Source organism: Dunckerocampus dactyliophorus, chromosome 12 (genome assembly GCF_027744805.1).
Source record: "Dunckerocampus dactyliophorus isolate RoL2022-P2 chromosome 12, RoL_Ddac_1.1, whole genome shotgun sequence".
NCBI lineage: Eukaryota > Metazoa > Chordata > Actinopteri > Syngnathiformes > Syngnathidae > Dunckerocampus > Dunckerocampus dactyliophorus.
In genome coordinates, this window is record NC_072830.1 from 5491396 (window position 1) to 5513558 (window position 22163).

The window sequence follows — 22163 nt, forward strand, 5'->3', positions numbered from 1 at the left end:
TTGTGATGTACGTTGAGGTTTTGCGTGACGTCCCTCAACGTTTTATGCAACATTAGGGACTCATTTCATAATAAAAGCACACAATGGCATCAAGCGGGCTTCGCCACATGTCCTAAAATGGAGCTCTACCACTATCCATCAGTCAGCTACAGACATCAGAGCTGTCAGTTTGATCAGTTCAGCACATAGGCTGACCTAGCATGATGGTTAAAAAAAAAAATATGTTAGCACTGTAGCATCACATAGCTATGCTAGTGTTGCTAATGGTTCACTTCATTCGTGATGGGAATTTGTAGCGATCATATACTTTGGAGGCGTACAATTTTGAAAAAATGATATGACCTGTTTTGTGTGACGTCCTCTGATGTTTTGTGCAACACTAGAGACGTATCTAACAATAAAAGCATACAATGCCATCAAGCAGGCTTCGCTACATGTCCTAAAATGGAGCTCTGGTAACTATCCTTTCATCAGCTACAGACGTGGTACGCTGCAAGTTTGATCAGTTCAGCGTATGATGTTAAAACATGTAATGATAGCACTTTAGCATGACATAACTGTGCTAGTGTTGCTAACATTTGTGTCCTCCTGTCCCACTTCTTCATGTTAGCACATTGTTTGTGATATATAGCGTTTTTTTTTTTATTACGTTGGCGTTACAGTGTATGTGTCAAACGGGGACCAAGTACACAAATAAATAAAATACTAAAGCGCTGTCGGAGACAACACGGACAAACACAGCTCACTAGCATTAAAGCTAGCAGTAGAGTTTACTAAAATCACTTTTTGACTGTCTCCATTCCAGCATCAAGGCTAACGCACGTTTAATAAAGCATTGTTCCACCTCTGACAATTATTCAAAATAGTTGAAAATACGAGAATACCTTGAACAAGTATCGGTCTATAGACTATGTTGAGCGCAAGCTGATAATAAAAGCTGTTTCCACCAACTGTGACGCCTGCAGGTGGACACCTGGCTGCTAAACAAGCCATGAGAGTTTGAATGAGTGAGACATCAAGGACACTGTGAGCTTCCTTGTGGAAAAGATGCAGGCGCTAAAGCTGTCTCATAACAGTCGTTGGCTGCGTGTTTTTGTGAAATACTCGGCTGTAAAATCTTTTTCAGTGGAATGGGACGCGTTTTGTCACGGGACGGTGGCGCTGTTGGCGTTCGTCCCGTACGAGAAGTCTGGATTCTTGCCTTTCATGGACGTAAATGAGAAGCTGCGAGGTCGTCCGTCAATGAAAACGTGCAAGCGAGTCCAGTGTGAGTTCTCGGATGCTCCAAGCGGACCAATCAGACATGGCGGTCTTAGCTACTGCTACTGCTTCTGCTGCAGCCCCCCACCTGCCCCACCTCCACCAACAATGGCTCCCGGGGGTCCAACTCACTCACATTTTTTTTTTTTTTTGCTTTACTCCTCTGCTCTCAAACTGTTTGGGAACTTCTCAACATCCAAAATGTGTTGAATGGCATCCAATATGATTTCATAACATGACTTTCCTTGCTTTTGGAGACACGTGGATACTTCAGAAATTGAAATCTGACTTTTTTGTGCACACAGCACCATCACACCGCCAAAATGTGTACTGACACCAGTAGAATTTGTGCAACTTGTGTTTTTTCCCCATCCATTCACCTCCAGTAAACCCAATAAATGTCTTTTTTTAAATAACAGCATTCATAGGGTCACATGTTCAGCACATACACGAGTCTTAGCCGTCATTTCTGTACGAACGACGAGGGTGGTGCAGGTACACGAGCGACGCCGTGCACGGTACCGAACGTTCTGGAGCAAACATCTGCACCGAGGCGGCTCATGCACGATGCATCGCGCACAGAGAGAGAGCGAGAGAGAAAGAGAGAGAGAGCATGGAAATGCTTGACTTACCATGGTGGAGACAATGCAGCAGGTCCGTCCAGTGCACCGGAAGGTTCGGCAGGTCCACACGAAACGTGAGAAAAATAACAAGCCCCTCACTTGGTCTCGCCTGTGGATGCTGCGTGCGTGTATTTCCCCGATTTCACAAAAAAAGAAAGAAGGCAAATCGTCCTCCCTTCTTCCGTCTGTGCGCGCCCCCGGCTCCAAAAAGGTGCTCAAGCAGCGAGCACGTCACATCCAACATGCAAATACGTCAAGTTCTTCCTTCCCACCTTCTCCGCCAGGAAAAAAGGTGTCACGGCAGGCAGGCGATGTGCATGCAGGGGAGTGACACGATGCTCTGCACGGATGCGTGTGCGTGGACGCCCCCTTCCGTGCGAGGATGTCCTCCCTGCAAGACCCTCTCTCCCCCTCTCGCTCTCTCTCTCTCTCTCCCCGACACTCCATCATCCTACAAACACGCGCAAAAGAATTATGAATTCAATTGTTTGTACTAAATCATGCAGTCATTTTGTATCTTTATTTTAACTACGTTTCTATTGATATTATACAGTATAAATACACATTTCATGATACAATGTTTTCAATTGTAATGATTTGGAATTACAGTATGTTTGAAATAGTATTTTTATGTATGAATGAATCCCATTTTGAATGTATAATATTTGACATGATATGATACGTCAAAATCAATAAATAAGCTGACATACACTAATACAGGGGTTCTCTCATGGTCTCATCCTGGCACCCACATTTCCAGTCCACTTTTATTCAAGTCATTTTGATTTATTTTTTATTAAATGTCTTTTTTTTAATTTTAACAATGCTTTTATTGCAGTCATTTTTATTTTTAGGTACTTTTTAAAAAAATGCCTAAATGTCTTTTTACTTTTTAAAATGTTTTTATTTAAGGCATTTTTGTGTTTTTTTAATGCATTTATTTAAGTCATTTTCATTTTCCTTTTACATTTTTTAATGCTTTTATTTCAGTGATTATTATTTTTATTTTACTTTTAATGCGTTTATGTAAGTCATTTTAATGTAAATGTTTTTAAAATGCTTTTCTTTAAGTCTTTTTTGCTTTTTAAAAACGCTTCCAGTCATTTTCATTTGATTTTGAAACATGTTTTTATTTAAATCGTATCGTTTTTATTTGTACTATTTTAAATGCTTTTATTTAAGGCATTGTATTTTTTATGCTTTTACTGAAGTCTTGATTTGACAAATATAGAAATATAAATTATGAAAAAAATCATACTTGTTGTATTTGTACAACTTTAAGTGTGCTGGACTTCATAGGTTGTAATATATTATAGTTCCACAGGCTCTATACTATACATATTATGCTTATTATTATACATACATGTAGTACCTTATAGTTCCATGCAAACTACAACAATAAACGTGTAGTTGAACATGGTAGCGGACAACCACTACCATGCATCCCACCAGACATCTTTTGGATGATCTTTGTCATCGGGAAAAGCAGGTAACTCGTGCTCGATGGTTAGTAAATTCCGACATCATTAAACAAAAGAAAATGATGACTTTTGAAGAATATTTTCCAGGTACTGCAATACTACTCCACTTGTGTGTACTGTGTACACAAAGACAAACGGAGTGGGATGTATATAAAGTTGATTATCTTTGTACAGTCAAGAGGGTTCTTGGAGCGGATCAGCGCGTGCCGGTGTACCTAATGAAGTGTCCAGTGGGTCGGCTGACTGCTGACTCAAAGGATGAGCACGTACGAGTGCCCGAAAGCACGTCTGGACCTAAAAGTTGGAACCTTTGACATGTGGAGTTCGATAGGTGAAGCTAAATCACCATCTGTGTCACTCCGTCTTTTTGTCCTCGCTCTAAATCTGCTGCCACCGCACAGACTTATCTCCCGTTCCCACTTTGAGCTGGTCAAGAGTTCCTGGCCCTGGAAGTGTGTTTGATGGAGGTGGGGGCAGGGTGGGGGTCATGTGTGGCCTCTAATTCGCTGCATTGTGTGCCAGGAAGCTAATCTGGGCTGGGACTTCGAGTGTCAGTGCCAAGCGGGTTGTGAAAAGAAGAAAAGCAGTGAGAAGTTAAAACACGCTTTCACATGGAAAAATGCATACGGCCCCCACCACCGCAGGCTTGAATTGGAGATGATGCATTTAGGCTCCTGGTGGCAGGTTTGGCGCAATGGGAGGGGGTAGGTTACAACCGCTACGACTACCACACACACAACTTTCACGCTGCCGATATACAGTAGATACTGTATCACCCTCAAGAGCTGAATTGAGGGAAATATTGAAATATGTGGGCCACAGCGCAGTTATGGTTCCCCTTTGAGGGCCACCTGTGACGGTGAAACCATGTTTATGTGTAATCACCTCCTGATACATTTCATTATTATCATCAACTTTCTATGCCGCTTATCCTCACGAGGGTCGCGGAGGTATGCTGGAGCCTATCCCAGCTGACTGCGCGGAGAGGCGGGGTACACCCTGGACTAGTATTAGCATTTCCTTATCGTTTACAGGTTTTCTATGTCTCTTTTTTTTTTTTTTTTTTTTTTTTTTTTTTTTTTTACCCCTGTCCTGTCCAGCCTTTAAAGCAGATAGAATTGTATACCTAAATGCCGTCAAGTGCTCAACAGATTTACTCTGCCAGAGAGAAGTGTGATATACACTTCCCCTGTCATACAAAATTTATTCGACCTTGATGCTTGTTATAAAGCAAATTTGGAGCGACCGGACCAGAGCAGGTGGGGACAGAGAAGAAGAGAAAAGGAAACGGGGGGGGGGGGGGGGGGGGGGGGGGGGGGGGGGGGGGGGGGGGGGGGGGGGACAAAAACAAAAAAAAGAGAGACAAGAGACAAGGACAACAGCAGCAACAACAACAATTGTGACAGAACAACAGAAACATACAGAACGACATCAGCAAATAAATGTCCGTGACAACTATAAAGACGAACAAGGATAAAGGACAAATCAATATCAACAACCACAATGACAAAGCTGTCAATGACAATCAGACATAATAGCAGTCATGAAATGATGAACTATGACAGTGATCACAATGACAATACTGCAATGAAACAGTCGCACACAATAGCAGTCATGAAATGATGAATTATGATAGTGATCACCATGATAATACCGCATTGAAACAGTCACACATAACTGTAGTAATGAAATGATTATCCATGATAGTGAATAGAATCAAAGTTACTGTAATGCACATCACTGTAAAAAAAAAAAAAATACATATACACACATATATACATACATACATACATATATATATACATATATATACATATATATACACATATATATATATATATATACACATACACACTGCACATACACACATATATATATATATATATAGTCATACTGCTGAAATCACCGTCGCTGTAATAAAACCAACAACATAATAACACCCTGGTTAACTCAGTGAGTAATGTGGGGAAGTACGTATGTACTGTGAGTGTGCATATGTACAGGTATCTCTGTATGTAAGGAAGACTTCATATATATATAGAGGTGCAGGAATGTGTGGGCGTGTGATTGTCACTGAGAGTGCATGAAAGGAAAGGGGCCGCCTTCCACCTCCCAGAGAGCCCCGCCCCAAATAGCAAGGCCGGGCCCCGGCCGCCAGAAGGCCACCAGGCCCATAGGGGCAGGCAGCACAAAGATCAGTGCCCCAAGAGCCAGCCCAGAGAGCCCCCCCCCCCGGGAAGACCAGTAAGGGGCCGAAGAGAGGTAATCCCAGCCAAGGACAGGGCGCCAGCGGGCCGGAGGACTGCCAACCCCTGAGACCAGCGAGAGATCACACCCCACAAAGGCAGACGGGTACCGGGGGCCACAAACCGGCAGGCCCAGAGACGCCTCCACAGCCGGAAAGAAGCCCGCCCGCGCCGGAAGCGCCAACTCCCGCCCACCGCCACCCCCACCCCCAGGGAGCGGAGCCCGGCCCGCCCCGGGCCAACCCCCGCCCGACCCCCGACACAGGGCCGCCCCGCCAAGGGATGCAGGAGGCACACCCTCCACCCACCCGGCGGAGGCACGGGCGGCAGAGATGTATCGCCCAGCACCTGACCCCACGGAGCAAACCCCTGTATGCCCCCCCCCCCCCAAAATAAATAACTAAAATAAATAAATAAATAAAAATACACACACGCACGCACATACACACTCCTACGCACCCACACACACGCACATAAACACTCCTACGCACAAACACACCCCTATGCGCACGCTCATACACACTCTTACTTACTCTTTTTAGGTTTTCTATGTCTCATATGTCTTATTTTCTCTTATTATGTCTACTACAGTATATAGAGTAATAGGAGTGTAAAGGTGACTATAGTTGTATTATTCCATGTCTAGAGGGCCCTAATAATGTTTCAAAAACATATTTAGAAGGTCACAAACAGGCTTTCTATGTCTAATATGTCTTATTTTCTCTTATTATTTCTACTATATAGAGTAACATGAGTGTAAAGGTGACTATAGGGGTGTTATTCCATGTCTAGAGGGCTCTAATGGCTCTAAAAAAACATATTTAGAAGATCAGAAACAGGTTTTCTATGTCTAATGTGTCTTATTTTTTCTTATTATGTTTACTAAATTGAGTAATAAGGGTGTAAATGTGACTATGGGGGTGTTATTTCATGTCTAGAGGGCGCTAATCATGTTAAAAAACATGTTTAGTAGGTTGTAAACAGGTTGTTGTCTATGTCTTATTTTCTGTTATTATGTCTAATACTGTATATTGGGTAATAAGTCGGGATGAGCCGGATACTCGTTATAAACAAGTATCTGTTACGGATAACGCATTTTTGCCGAAGACGAGCATGAAACGAGTACATCTCGTCACTATCCGTAATCGTGATGAGAGGAAACAGTACCAGTAACATGCATTGACTGGCCACAGCATTAGGTACACCCGCACAGCTGCATCAAACATTCTGCCTGTATGGCTATCATGCTACATTATGTACATAAGCGTGGTAAAATATTACACCCCTGTCAATACGTTGCAGTATGCACGTTGCAATTGTAAACTTGTTTCCTAACGTACGCGCTGCATTTCACAAGACAGCTGTATACGGCTCGTGCGTCAGTCACTGCCAGGTTTTTTTTTCGCCCGCTTGCTGATAATTTGGCTGGTGATATAAAGGTGGAACACTTTGCTTGTAGTACAGAATGCGGTGCATTTGAGAAAAATACAGTGAACAAGGCTGACGGATTGTTTCCCTCTTTGCCATCAATGGATGTTTGCATGAATCACCAGCTTCACACAGATCATTAACAACTAATAAACAATAAAGTCTTAAATATCACTTACACACATACACAGTAACACATATAGCTGAAGAATCAACAATATTTATAGAAACTGATCAATCCAGGTCAATTTCAGACTTAAATGTAAGCCCCACCCATTTTCACATAGACCACACCCACCTCCGGTTTATACCCCGCCCACTTCGAGTACAGATACGTGCGTGAACACAAACAAATAACGATACAGATAGTGGTGTCTATAGGGGTGTAATTCCATGTCTAGAGGGCTCTAATAATGTTTCAAAAACATATTTAGAAGGTTGCAAACAGGTTTTCTAAGTCTGTCTTATTTTCTCTTATTAGGTTTATTATATTGTGTAGTAGGAGCGTAAGGTTACTAGAGGGCTCTAATAATGTTAAAAAACGTATTTAAAAGGTCGTAAACAGGTTTTCTCAGTCTAATATGTCTTATTTTCTCTTTTGTCTACTATATTAGGTAATAGGGGTGTAACGGTAATTATGGGGGTGTTATTTCATGTCTAGAGGGCTCAAAAACACATTTAGAAGGTTGTAAACAGGTTTTCTGTCTTGTTTTCCCTTACTGTGTCTACTATATTAGGTAATAGGAGTTTAACACTGACTATAGGGGTGTTATTTCATGTCTAGAAGGCTCTAATAATGTAAAAAACTGTATTTAAAAAAGGTGATAGACAGGTTTTCTATGTCTTATGTCTTATTTTCTGTTATGTCTAATATATTAGTAATAAGTAAGTAATAAGAGTGTAATGGTGACTATAGGGGTGTTATTCCACATCTACTGTAGAAGGCTCTAATAATGTTGAAAAAACATATTTAGAAGGTTGCAAACAGGTTTTCTACTGTATGTCTAATATGCTTTATTTTCTCTTATTCCATTTACTATTTTGGGTAATAGGAGTGTAAAGGTGATTATGGGGGTGTTATTTCATGTCGAGAGGGCTCGAAAAATGTTTCTATGCTCTAACTACCAAAATATTGCATTTACAAATAAGTAATCTTACTTTGCGGATGACTGTATTTGTATTTGGTGCGGTGTTGTGATGCTCTGCCGCCGCAGAAGGCAGTAAGTGTTCTCGTAACTTTGACACAAGCAACTTTACCCTCACAAAGTGTTGACAGAAGGAGCAATCGCCCCGTGAAGAATATTGTTTGAGAGCTCTGCTAATAAAAAAGCCGCACGGCACAATAACGCCTGCAGCGAGGAAATGAAACGGCGGCGCGGGAATAAAATGAAATAAAGGAGTGGAACAAGGAGCGATCATCATCAGCCAAAGCACTCGCATCACAGCTGTGCACGCCTTCACCTCATTGGCGCTCCAGATGGGAGTGCACCGGTTCTCAGCGAAACGTCCCCTCGTCGTGTGCTAGGCTACACACAACAACACACACCTGACAAAAGTCACCTGTGCTGTGGAAGCACTAGTACACTCACTGTGGTTACATTGTTTGTACCTCTCCCAAGGAAGCCTGGAAAAGCCCACCAGCACACTCCCCCCAAATGAAGCTACCCAGCATGCCTTGCGGCTTCTAAATGAATATAAAATAGCATTGTTTTGCATTAAAATTAGTGTGTGTTTTAATTTGATACCCACATTGTTCGTGTGGTGCGGTGACATTACGTGTTCCGTGTGGTGCTGATTGTGTTATTTTTGGTTGCACCGTGAGCGAGGGAGGCGTCTGGTTGGGTGGCCTCCTGTTGGGTTTGTGTTAGAGCACATGTGTCAAACTCAAGGCCCCGGCGGCCAGATGTGGCCCACCAAAGCCTGGGAATAATGTGCGTAAAAAAAATAAAAATCACTTCATCTTTCTTGCTAAATTATTATAAGTAAATTATAAATTAAATGTCACCGAAATGAAACACTAAAAATAAATGTTCTTTCATTTTTGACAGAACGATATATAGTACGGACGCATGATATCGACGTATGCAATATCTTTTTTTTTCAAACCAATAACTTTGTGCTTCTCAACACTGATATCATAATGATAACCGCTAACTTTTTTAGATGTACTTTTTTAAAATGTAGATTTAAGTGTAGTTTGTGCACTGGAGGTGCGAAGGACTGGAACAAATTAGGGTTTGACCAACTGTACCTGTTGATTTGTCCTAATCAAATATCACGACATTACTACTACCACATCACTACTATCAGGAGAACCAGAGTATAGAGCAGGAGGAGCCACCCGGAGTGGCCCAGCAAGGTGCACTGTATTCGGACACACACTCCAAGCAGCCGGTGTGACGCCACAGAAGTCTCTGGCCAACCTTTTGCACTTTTCAAACGCTGCGGTGGTGGCGTTTTAGGTGGATGATAAGGTTTTTTGTGTGCTTGATGGGTTTTTTTTTTCCCCTCATTGCATTTGGTACAACTAGCATGCAAAACGTCTTCCTCGGAAAGTGAATGTTTGTTTACAAGTGAGCTCAGGGGAAGTTATAGCAGGCCCTTAGCGTCACAGGCAGGAGAAAAAAGGAGTGCTTGATTTGCTCACCTACACCGTACGAGTAATCCTCCCTCATTGCAACTTTTTTTTTAAATTATCGGGTATCTGAGCTATTTTTAATGTTCTCGGATTTATCGGTATGACGTCATGATTACCTCATATTGGCTCAATAATTATCGTGCACCCTTAACATATAGTAATAATAATATTATTAATATCTGATCATGCAACAAGCTATTCCAACCATATTTTGCAATCAACAATAAATACTTCAGTATCTTCTTAACTGATGATTTCACAGCAAGTTATCCATCAGTTTCTTAAAAGAATATAATTATTGTTAGGAATGGAATATTTTCCACCCTGTGGTAGATAAGCACAAACATGTTGCCATAGTCACCTAAAACAGACTGGAAAATATTCCATTCCTAAGAGTATCAAATACATGTAATATTATCATCAGGGAATTATACATTTATATTCCACTTGTCTATGCCACTTGTCCTCTTTAGGGTCACGGGGGTATGCTGGAGCCTATTCCACACCCTGGACTGGTCGCCAGCCAGCAGCAGGGCACACACTGCATAGAACAACAACCATTCACACTCACATTCATACCTACGGACAATTTAGAGTCTCCAATTAACCTATCATGCATGTTTTTGGGATCAGGGAGGAAGCCGGCGTGCCCAGAGAAAAACCCACGCACACACGGGGAGAACATGCAAACTCCACACAGAGGTGCCAACGGAGATTGAAATCCAGATCTTCCACATCTCCTGACTGTGTGGGCAACATGCTAACCACCAGGCCAACGCGCAGCCACATTTCTATTTCTATACAGTATATTCACTCTTACAAGGGCAGCCATCACTGGGATATGGAAACAAAGGTCACATGAAAACAAAATAGACCCTCATGGCCGTTTCAATTACTGGCTTTTTTTTGCTGTTTGCAAATAATGAAAAGCAAATTCATTTGAAGTACCAATTTAACTTGATTATGACTGTCATACAATCTTAAACCACTGAGAAAGCAAGCTGAAATGAATAAAATGAATTAGCCTTTGCACACATGCAAGGGTGAGGGAAGAGGAAGGTGTCACCTAGTGGCCTTCTGTGGGTGTTGCCGCAGTGGCTAACGTCACTTTTGGTTGACTTCTGGGACATATTTTGTCCAGAAAAATGTGTTTGAACTACTTTTTCCATTGTCCACATGTACACATTGAAACCTGGTTGGATCTGGATCTGATCCAGACTATAATCAGTTGAAAGTTTGTGTGTTACTCCATATATATGTGACTTTGGACTACAAACATGGCCTCCTTGTAGCTTTTTAAGGTCAACTCTGCAGTCGGATTGATATCCATGCGACCAATGAGCGCTTTTGTTTGGTTTTCTTGAAGAATGGTCTGGGTTGCACACACGCACACACACACACACACACACACACACACACATATAAGTGTTTGCTTTTGTGACAAGACAAGGCTCAGTGCTGCGACTCCAATGATTCGCCCCATAAAACTCCTAATTGGGCGATGCTTGGTTTTGCTTTTTATGAGTTCATCTGCAGAGTTCATGGTTAAAACACAAGCGTGCTTTGCTCGCCTTTACGCTGACACGCCAACCACGCAACGCAACCTTTAGCGTAACAGCACACTGACTCACATGCTCCTAAAGGGAGGCTTTCCTTGCCTCTGTCACCAAATCCCCCACACAGAGTCTCCGTGCAGTTCAAGATGTCTTCCATTGAGGGAGTTTTTCCATGCCTCTGTCGCCAAAGTGACAACCCTTCAACACTTTGCTTGGTTTGATGTTTATTCACTAAATCAGTGGTCATGCCCCCACTGGGGGACAGGTCACCGTGTTCCCCCCAGGGGGGCCCACCCCACTATTTGAGAAGCACTGCCCTAAAGGCAGTTTTTCCTTGCCTCTGTTACCAAAGTGCCGACATAGATGCCTCTGTTATGTTTGACATTATTTCCTTAAAGGGAGTTTTTTCCTTGCCTCTGTTACCATTGTGCCAACATGGACTCACGGTTTTGTTTGACGTTTATTTCTTAGAGGGAGTTTTTACTTGTCTCTGTCGCCAAAGTGCTTCCATAAACTCTTCTTTTTGTTCGATGTTTATTCCCTAAAGGCAGTTCTTCCCTGTGCCCACATCGACCCTTTGCTTTGTTTGAGGTTACTTCCTCCGAGGCTCCTTCATTTTCAACATCTCTGTTGCCAAAGTGTCTATTGACTCAGTCTCGGCTGTGGTTGAGATTTGTGTCTTAGATTGATTGTTTTTCACTCGCCTCTGTCGCCAAAGTGTCTACATGGACTACATAGTTTTGTTAGAGATTCCTTAAAGGGAGTTTTTCTTTGCCTCTGTTACCAAAGTGCTAACACTGAGTCTCAGTTTTGTTTGAGGTTTATTCTTTAAAGGGAGTTTTTCTTTGCCTCTGTCACCAAAGTGCCAACATCAACCCTCTGTTCTGTTTGACGTTCATTCTTTAGATTGATTTTTTTCCTTGCCTCTGTCGACAAAGAGCCTACACGGACTCTCAAGTTTGGTTTGACGTTTGTTCCTTGAGTTTTTCCTCTCTCTCGTGTTCAAGAATTATCCCATAAGAGGGATTTTTTTCCTTGCCTCTGTTACCAAAGTGCCGACATAGTCACAGTTTGTTTGAGGTTTATTCCTGAGGACGTTTTTTCTTTGCCTCTGATGTCAAAGTGCCTACACGGAGTCTGACCTTCCTTAGAATGACTTTTTTTTCTTTGCCTCTGTCGACGAGGCGCAAACTCAACTCATGTTTTTTTTATTTTTTTTATTTTTGATGATTAATCCTTTGAGGGAGTTTTTCCTTGCCTATGTTACCAAAGTGTCAACACTGAATTGTGGTAGTTTTTCCTTGCCTCCATCGCCAAGTTGCCCACACAGACTTAGTTCTGTTTCAGTTTTTTTTGCCAAAAGAAAAAAAAAAAGGGTTCTTTTTTGGCATCACCTCAACCTAAGTGAAGCACGCTAACTTCCTGTGTTTGCATCCTAACAAGTCCAGTCTGCCCTGGGCGTGATTAGTCCCCATGACATCTGCATGTGGGACAATTGTATTAATGCTTCTATATGAAATATGCAAATGACTCGTAAGACACATCATTACCTCATTTGCATAATCCCCACAACCAAAAACCTCAAGTAAACAAACGCCTTCATGCGCGTCTACAGGATTAACTCTGCATGTGTTGTTTTTTTCCTTGTTATATGTACACAGAAGTACGCAAACTCACATAAAAACACGACCTGTGTACTTCATGTGACCCTGGAATACTTGCATAGAATTACCATTTGGATGAAATCAAGCTTCCTTGTGGAAGTGATTGCGATTTAGCGCAGCTTGTAGTCTTGAAGAAGCACTTTGTTTATTGTTGGTATCAGTCAGGAAATACTTGAATGCTAAGCAGGACGCATAAAAGCACTTGACTGGCCTTCAGTGATTGGCGCTCAACATTCTCAAACCTCCCAAAATACCATCACAGATTGCCGGCTGCCTTTTTCCAGGTTCTTTTGTCATGAATTTACTGATTCTGACACAACCATGATCCTGGCGAGCTGATGGGAGATGAAAAGGACTGTTGATACCGAAGGCGCATTTCGCACCTCGCCGAGCTCCAATTTGGCGTCCTTGCGCCGCCGAGCCAGACTGTTGCGGCGCAGAAAAGGTGATGGAGGAAGAGTCTTGGAGACGTGGCAACAAGACGTAATCTCCTTTCTGAAACCGCCGCTCTGTCCCCCCTGGCGGCACTAATGGCGAGGATGGAGGTGAGGGGGCGTGTACTTTGGGAAGGAAACCTTTACTCCTGTCTTCATGCACTCACGGTTGGATGAGACATGAAACAAGCTTTTAAAATGCGTACGTCAAAGGTCCACCATGACACAAAGTCACTTTAGAAATGTTGTTCTAAGAGGAATATGTGTTTACTTCCAAATCTACTGCCTCCCTCGCTTCTTTGCCCCGCTTTGGACAGAAGAGCCTCGCTCTTCAGGTGCGTCTTTTCGTGATTTCATGAAAGAAAAACGTCCCTCCCTGAGCCCACCCCTCGGTAAAGGCTTCGCTTACACACCTGAAAATAAAGGCTGGCGCTTAAAGGACTTCAGAGTAGGGGCGTCCAAACTTTTTCCACACATGCCATCCAGCAGCGATGTGTGGATGGATATCAGTGCTTTTGATACTGCAGTCATTTGAGGTTTGTCTTTTGAAATGATGACTGATCCGAAACAGAGCAATGTGTCAATTGGGAATAAAGTTGTCATTCTTAAAGTAGTTTTTAACAACTAGTCATTTATTATTATAAAAATATTTTATTATTTCCTCTTGTATTATTTCAAATACCATTTTCACATATTTGATGTGATTTTGACCCCTGTTTTGTCTGTTGTATATCAGCGTGGCTATATTGTAAACTAGATCATTAAATGAAATAAATCATTATTAGAAATGTATTGAAATGAATAATTGCTAAATTCATTAATTTAAATGTCTTGGATTATTTGTTAGGACACAAAAATTGCTTCTTTTTAAAATTTTCCAGGCACATGAGCTGAATTTGCACAAAGTATCGGCGTCGGATCGGTATCTCTTACGCTTTTCACAGGTCACGACCCCAAAGGCAGAACCACTCCACACAGTTCGAGTGCAAAAATGGAAGTCTTTTCTCCAGCGCAGAAAAAAGGTGCCGATCAAAAAACCGAGGTAGACGGCGCACAACAGGGTAGCAAGCAACAAAGAGACACCGTAGGAAAACCAGTAACGGGAAACATGACCGAGGCAGCGAAGAACTCAAGCAATCGGAACAAAAAAGGGATTCTTCGGTTTTTATGAGAAACAAACAAAACAAGAATAAAAATTAGCTTGGGGACAAAGTTACAAAAATAAAGAAAGAATAAAGTCAAAATATTATGGGACTAAAGTCATAATATTACCAAAAGAAAATTAACAAGAGGGAAGTTGAAATAAAATAGCTGCCATTTTTTAGACTAAAGTCAAAATATTAAGATTTAAAAAAAAAAGTTGCCATCAAATGAGAAAAATTAAGTTTTCCAAGAATAAACTTGCAATATTATGTGGAAAAAGATTTGTGGTCATTTTAGTAGCATTTCAGCTTCAGCATTAGACGAAGCTGAGACGCGGTTTAATCCTGAAGCATAAATACGTTGTTAGCATGTCTCCACAGAGCGCCCGGTCCCACAACGGAGCTTTTACGGTTTGAGCATCTCATTACGTCAATCTTCATGATTATTTCAAATAAGAAGTGTGGCGCCATCATTGTCCTGTTGCGGCACGCCAACACGCGTCGTGTCAGGCCTTTGAGTGTTATTACCTCCTTATTACGCGTCCGCGGCTATGAAATGACTTTTTAAAGCCCCGCGTGTGTCATTACCGCCCCGTGGCGTCGGTGCAAGGAGGTGGGCGAGCGTCGCCCTTGAAAGTGTCATCGCCGGATCGGAGATGTGACTCTGCGGAGGAAGATGATTAGCGGCCACCGGCGGGGATAACGACCGCGTGTCCATCAAAACGCAGTCGCCGCCGTGTTGTCTTAATGTTTGCCGAAACGGGCAGGAGGTCGTCTCTTTGGCCGGTATTGCATGTGTGGACATCAGGAGCAAAAGATAATAACAACATGTCGCCAGGGAAGCTGCTTTCAAGTGTTAAAGGTCCCCTGTTATGCAAAAGTGGCTTTTTAATCATGCTCCAACAGCAATATCCTACGTCCTACATCCTGTATCCTACGTCCTACATCCTGTATCCTACGTCCCTACATCCTGTATCCTACGTCCTACAGCCTGTATCCTACATCCCTACACCCTGTTTGACAACACCAACTAGCCAAGTTTCATATTTTCATGACAAGTTCAAAGCAGGCTTCGCTACACATCTTAAAAATGAGCACTGCCAACTATCTGTCAGTCAGTTACAGACGTGGGGGCCGTAGGTTGGCTCATAGTAGTAGTTTTTCTTCAGTGAACATGCTAACATAGCATGATGTTTCAATGTTAGCACTGTAGTGCACATACGGTAGCTATGCTAGTGTTGCTAACTTCATTGGTGATGGGGATTTATAGCTATGATGGACTTCAGAGGCGCATATTTCAGAATATTCGGGCTGAATTCCAAATTGTACAACTTCAGCGGTAACATTTGCACAGCTTCAAATCTCGCTGAACTGAAGACTTGTGACATCATTGCGGTTTGACGTGACATCGGAAATATATATACTTTTTTTTTAACAATAATGGCATATAACAGGCTTTGCTACACATCTTGAAATACCAATTGTAGATCTGACAACTATTTGTTAGCCACAGACTTTCCCAGGGACATGACGCCACCAATGAGCTCACCCTATCACCACTTAGTTAAAAAATAAATTGAAAACAGGCTTCACTACACATCTTAAAATGCAACCTGCAGTTCTGCCAACTGTCAGACAGCTACAGATGTGGGAGTTGTAAGTTGGATCATTTTGTTTATTTTTAGCGACCAGGCTAACCTAGCATGATGTTGCTGTTAAAATGTGAGCGTAATGTTAGCACTTTAGCATCACACAACTATGCTGCTGTTGCTAACGTTTGTGTCCTCCTGTCCCGTTCCTTAATGTTACTACGTTTCATGTGATATATGGCATCTATTAATACATAAAGTACACAATAGCGCTTCTTGGAGACACACACACAGCTCATTAGCATGAAAGCTACACACACACACACACACACACACACACACACACACACACACACACACACACACACACACACACACAGAACTTTTAAAGTGTTTAACACACCTCCAATTCACTATTGTGGACCACTTCTTAAAAAGTGGTGAAAACACGAGACCTTTAAAGTACTGATGTGTGCACACACTGGATCCTATAAACAATGAAGTCGAGCATCAGCGTGCAATAAACACGATTTCTTCTCAATCGTGTCTTAAAATGTGCAAGATTATCTTCCAGCCACGCAGGAAAAAGCTGGATCTTTGCCGCCTCATCCGCCACGGATGGAGAGCGAGGCCGGCGTATCGTCATCAGGACTTTTAGCACAGATGTGTCTCAGACGAGCACTCAAAGCTAGCGGCTATTATCGGCCAGAAGCGTCTGTGGACCAAGCTCTCCCCGCTGCACGCACTTCCTCCCATAAAGCAAGCTGAGTTATGACGGAGCTGCTGCCTTGTAAAAAAAAATAAAAAAAATAAAAAAGGCTGGGCGAAGCAGAACGGGAGTCTTGTGGCGTGTCAAGACCCCGCCTGTCGTTACTTTTTATAGCAGATTTGAGTTGCAAGCTGGCATGTGGCTTACGTTGCATCGTAGCAGCGTGGAGGCTAGCTAGCCGCCTGTGTAGCATGATCACATGACGTCCATACGTTTGTTTGCACATGTGGTCGCTGACTGGTAGCTGATTTTAAAAACTTAATGGCGTCTCCTTTGGCCTGTGGGCCAACCTTCTACAACAAGGGTGTCCAAAGTGCAGCCCAGGGGCCATTTGCGGCCCGCGGTGCTATTTTTATTGGCCTGCGGCACATTCTAAAAATATAATTTACCAAGAAAACTAAAAAAAAAAAAAAACAGCAAAAAAAAATGGACAAATCTGCAGTAATTTCATGAGAGTAACTTCATTTTGCCAACAAAGTTGACATTTTAAAGAAATATGATGATATTTTAAAAGTCGTAATAAATGAAAAACAATCAAAACAACAAAACAGTTGTAATTTTTGGGAAAATTTAATTTTGGAAAAAGTTACAATATTACAAGAATGAAGTCAAAATGTTAAAGTGAATAAAGTCATAATTGTGAGGAGAAAATTCACAGGAAGGAAGTTGAATTAGTTGGGAAAAAAACAACAGAAATGAAAAAAAAGCTGTCATTTTAGAAGAATAAGGTAAAAAAAAAAACTAGGAGAAAAAGGTTGTTACACAACGAGAAAAATAAGTCAGCTTTACGAGAATAAACTCCTAATATTATGAGGAAAATGTCATTTAGTAACATTTAACATTTGTTGGAAACGCTTTTTTTGCTTGAACTTGACCGTTTACTCGTTTTTTATGTCGACGTCACCCGCTTCGGTTAAGAAAATAGTGAGCCAATGTATGACACAGGGCATTTCACACTGCCACTTCTTTGCCAAATGGGGGGAGGAAGTTGAACCTCAATTTTACACCTTTGGAGTAGTACCAGTACCAGGCAGTACCAGTACCAGGTAGTACCAGGACTGGGCAGTACCAGTACGTAAGGGCAGGAAGGGGTGGGAGGTTTACCTTTTTAAGCCCTACGGCCCCCCAATAACGAAAAGCTTCATGAGCAACTGCTGCTGAAGACGATGATTGGATTTGTCCAAACCCGGAAGCCGTTCTCCAGTGGCGTGTTATCGCTCCGACCCCCCCACTCAAAGATACCGCTCTGTGCAATAAACGCTCTGTTAAGTCAGAGATATTCCCGCTTGACTTTATTGACCGTCTGTTCCACTTTGCCGAGGAAATTATAGACCAGCTTTGATTTTCTTCCGTATTCAGGCCAAAGCGTCAGGATTCCACTTCTTGAGGTGCTTCCTGTCTGGTCTGAAGACAAGTCACGCAACTACAAATGAATCAATTCATCCTTCAAGGATGTCCTGAACGCCGCACGCCTCCGCTTGTACTCGTTATACACCCTTAATGAGCCAGCCTTTACACATTCTGGCTAATTAATAATTAGTACTAGCCCACATCGGAACATGAATATTCATATGCCTTTTGACTTTAAAGCGGTGGAAGACATGTTTGGCTTGCATGTCTGCCCCGGGTAATGATTTGCATCAAGTGGAGTCATTTGGCCATTTTATAAAATAATATTTCACATTTAGAACATAACAGCTCGCGAGGCATGGAAGAGGGCTTCATTGCGCAATGACTAGATAGGACAGCTCTAGTCTGGTCCAGCTCAAGTCCATCCTATCTAGTCCTGGAGCATGAACTGATGAAGCCTGCATCAGTTGATGAGTGTAGGGCTGTCCTATCTAGTCACTGAACATGAACTGATGAAGCCTGCATCAGTTGACTAGAGTAGGGCTGTCCTATCTAGTCATTGAACATGAACTGATGAAGCCTGCATCAGTTGACTAGAGTAGAGCTGTCCTATCTAGTCACTGAGCATGAACTGATGAAGCCTGCATCAGTTGACTAGAGTAGGGCTGTCCTATCTAGTCACTGAACATGAACTGATGAAGCCTGCATCAGTTGACTAGAGTAGGGCTGTCCTATCTAGTCACTGAACATGAACTGATGAAGCCTGCATCAGTTGACTAGAGTAGGGCTGTCCTATCTAGTCACTGAACATGAACTGATGAAGCCTGCATCAGTTGACTAGAATAGGGCTGTCCTATCTAGTCACTGAGCATGAACTGATGAAGCCCGCTTCTAGGACAACGTGAACTGCCCAGCTGTGATGCGTTCAATGCCCTGAGGGTATAAAGAGCTGATGAATAGCACGGCTTGTGTTGCCATTGAAGCGAAGCTAGCAGCTCGTTCCCACATTGAGGACATTGAGGACTGAACATGAACTGATGAAGCCTGCATCAGTTTACTAGAGTAGGGCTGTCCTATCTAGTCACTGAACATGAACTGATGAAGCCTGCATCAGTTGACTAGAGTAGGGCTGTCCTATCTAGTCACTGAACATGAACTGATGAAGCCTGCATCAGTTGACTAGAGTAGGGCTGTCCTATTTAGTCATTGAACATCAACTGATGAAGCCTGCATCAGTTGACTAGAATAGGGCTGTCCTATCTAGTCACTGAGCATGAACTGATGAAGCCCGCTTCTAGGACAACGTGAACTGCCCAGCTGTGATGCGTTCAATGCCCTGAGGGTATAAAGAGCTGATGAATAGCACGGCTTGTGTTGCCATTGAAGCGAAGCTAGCAGCTCGTTCCCACATTGAGGACAGTAATTGTCCACTGGATCTTTACCAGTCAGCCATGCGGGTAATTAGCGATTGTCCTCCTCATGCTAGATCTCTACACTTGAGGAAGCTCAATGACATTCCTGCCATTCATTGCTTCAATCACAGCTTTAAAAACAATCCATTCACAGCTCCTGCTGGATATTTGGGTGTGTCCCTAATGTCTGTTGGGCTCAATTGAACGTAATTAGATGATGAAGACAATTAGTCCATTGATATCTCTATTAGAAGATGATACCATGAGGCTCAGGAACACGTGCAGGGTCAAGGGCTGCTTCCTTATTAGCGCTGGTTAGTGTCAATCTTTGGCCAAACAGGAAGTCCATGCAAGGCAGAAGTAATCCAATGGCCAATATGCCATAATAGCCATAAAGACTCCGGTTTAACCTTAACAGCGGCACTGAAGCTTGACCTTGTTCCAGTATACAGTAGAGTACAGTGTGTGTACGACAGTCTGCAATCAATAGTAGGGTCAGCATGCGTGGATGATATAAATAGATTCTTTATATCCCGCCGCCGAGCATGTGATCCCATTGATTGAAATGTTGCACGGCAACCGCACGGACAATCTCTGTGAGGATTGTACTGAACAAAATGTTCTACTTCGCGTCTCACCTGAAGATTGCTTGGAAAGGAAAGCAACGCAGCTGAAGGCCATGAAGGGGATGGAGAACTCGACAAACAAACCTATTTGAAGCTAAGAAGTATGTACTATGACGTCATACGGAGCATCCACGGATGAACTCTGGCCTTCTTTTCTTTTTCTTTGGCTTTTTCCCCCCAACTCTCATTCCCAAATAAGGCTCAGCCTCAAAAGGGGGGTGCTCACATGCGAGCAATGCCATGCATCGCATCCAAAAGTTAGCAACACTAGCAAGCATAGCTACAGTATGTGATGCCACAGCGCTAACATTACATTGTATCAGCAACATCACGCTAGGTTAGCATACTCACTGAAGAAAAACTGAATGGTCAAACTTCTGATGGATCCTCGGCAGAGCTCCATTTTAGGATGTGTAGCGAAGCCTCGCTGTGACATTATTGTACACTGTTGTACATTATTGTTAAAATTACACAAAAGTCTTCGAGTCTTCTGAAGGGAGCTTCGAAGGTACAAAATGTTGCCGGTAAATAAACACAGTTGGACTCGCTAACGTCAAATACCAAATGAAGCCAAATGTTAGCGTCCAAGGTATGGACGCCAGTCACAACTTTGATGACTTGACAATATCGTCAAAGACTTGACATTATTACACCTTGGTTTACGTTATATATTGGAGTTCGAAGTGAAACTTTTACATCAATTTTTTAAAAATCTTTGTAATTTGTCAAATAAAATGTGCGTCCATGGCCCTTGCCTTTACCTGCAGGCAGCTCCTTGAGCATGTAATCCCCGCAGGAAGCTTATTATTCCCAAAAAAATTCAGACTTCAGACTCTTGTCTTGAGGTTAGACTTGACTTGGACTTGCACGCCTGACTCAAGACTTGAGATTAAAGACTTCAGACTATAATCTTCAGAGATTAAAAAAAGGTGTTGGAGGAGTTCGGTGAAGCCATGGAGGACGACTTTCGGTCGGCCTCGAAAAGGTTCTGGCAAACCGTCCGACGCCTCAGAAAGGGGAAGCAGTGCCCTTGTCGTCAAGGAAGCTTGCTGACCTTGACGGTCCTGATGGCTTCCAACGTCACTGGCAAGACAAGGGGATCCCACCTGCGATGTGGAGGGGGCGCCATCAATGGAACAATGGAGCTTCAGGTTGTGCAGGGGCGTCAAACAGAAGATGGCTATGTGGAGATGTTGCTGGGGGCGTCGCTCATGACTGAAGGCCCTCGTCTGTGTGATGACTGGCTTTTTCAACAGGACAACGCTGCACTTCACAAAGGACTTCTTCCAGAGGAATAAGCTCACTCTGTTGGACCGTCGTGCATGTTCCCCTCATCTAAATCCAATGGAGAACATTTGGGGATGGATGGCAAGGGAATTTACAAAAATGGACGTCAGTTCCAGACAGTGGATGCCCTCCGTGAAGCCATCTTCACCACCTGGTGCAACATTCCCACAGCCTCCTGGAAACACTGGCATCAAGCATTCCCAAACCCTTTATTCAGCTCATTAACAAAAGCTGTGCAGCTAGCGCAACATTTTATTTCTATTTTAAAGAAGGGTTCCGGTTTCTTTTTAGTTATGGTCTTAAACTTTTGATCATCTGAGGAACAGCCTATTTCACTTTGATGCCTCTTTGCAACAAATTGCTTTTTTGTCTCACTCCCATTTCTTCTTTTTGCATTTTCAAGCTCTACTTACAACCTCACAACCTCCTTCTGATCCGACAGTACAAAATGTACATTCTTGGTGTTTTTCAACTGGTCTGAACATTTTTATCAGGAGTGTATCACTGTTGCAACTTCATTAAAAAGTCCCTTTTGCACATTAGACCTTTAACTCCACTTCCTTCATGAATTGATGTTTTTCATCTGCTGTTTTAATTGAGTCCATGATGGACCTGTGAGTACTTTGCTTATTTCCCCCCAGTAAAGATGGGGTGAGAT

At 42.7% G+C, this 22163-nt stretch overlaps 1 protein-coding gene across 13 annotated transcripts in view; it reads right to left on the reverse strand.

Moving 5' to 3' along the window:
• The window catches only part of tenm4 (teneurin transmembrane protein 4), a 251591-nt gene that overhangs the window by 224758 nt on the left and 4670 nt on the right, over nt 1-22163 (reverse strand). For all 13 annotated transcript variants that reach the window (XM_054794148.1, XM_054794143.1, XM_054794141.1 and 10 more), the window contains exon 2: nt 1893-2334. The gene's annotated coding sequence lies outside the window, so the exon portion shown is untranslated. The remainder of the gene's footprint in view (nt 1-1892; nt 2335-22163) is intronic.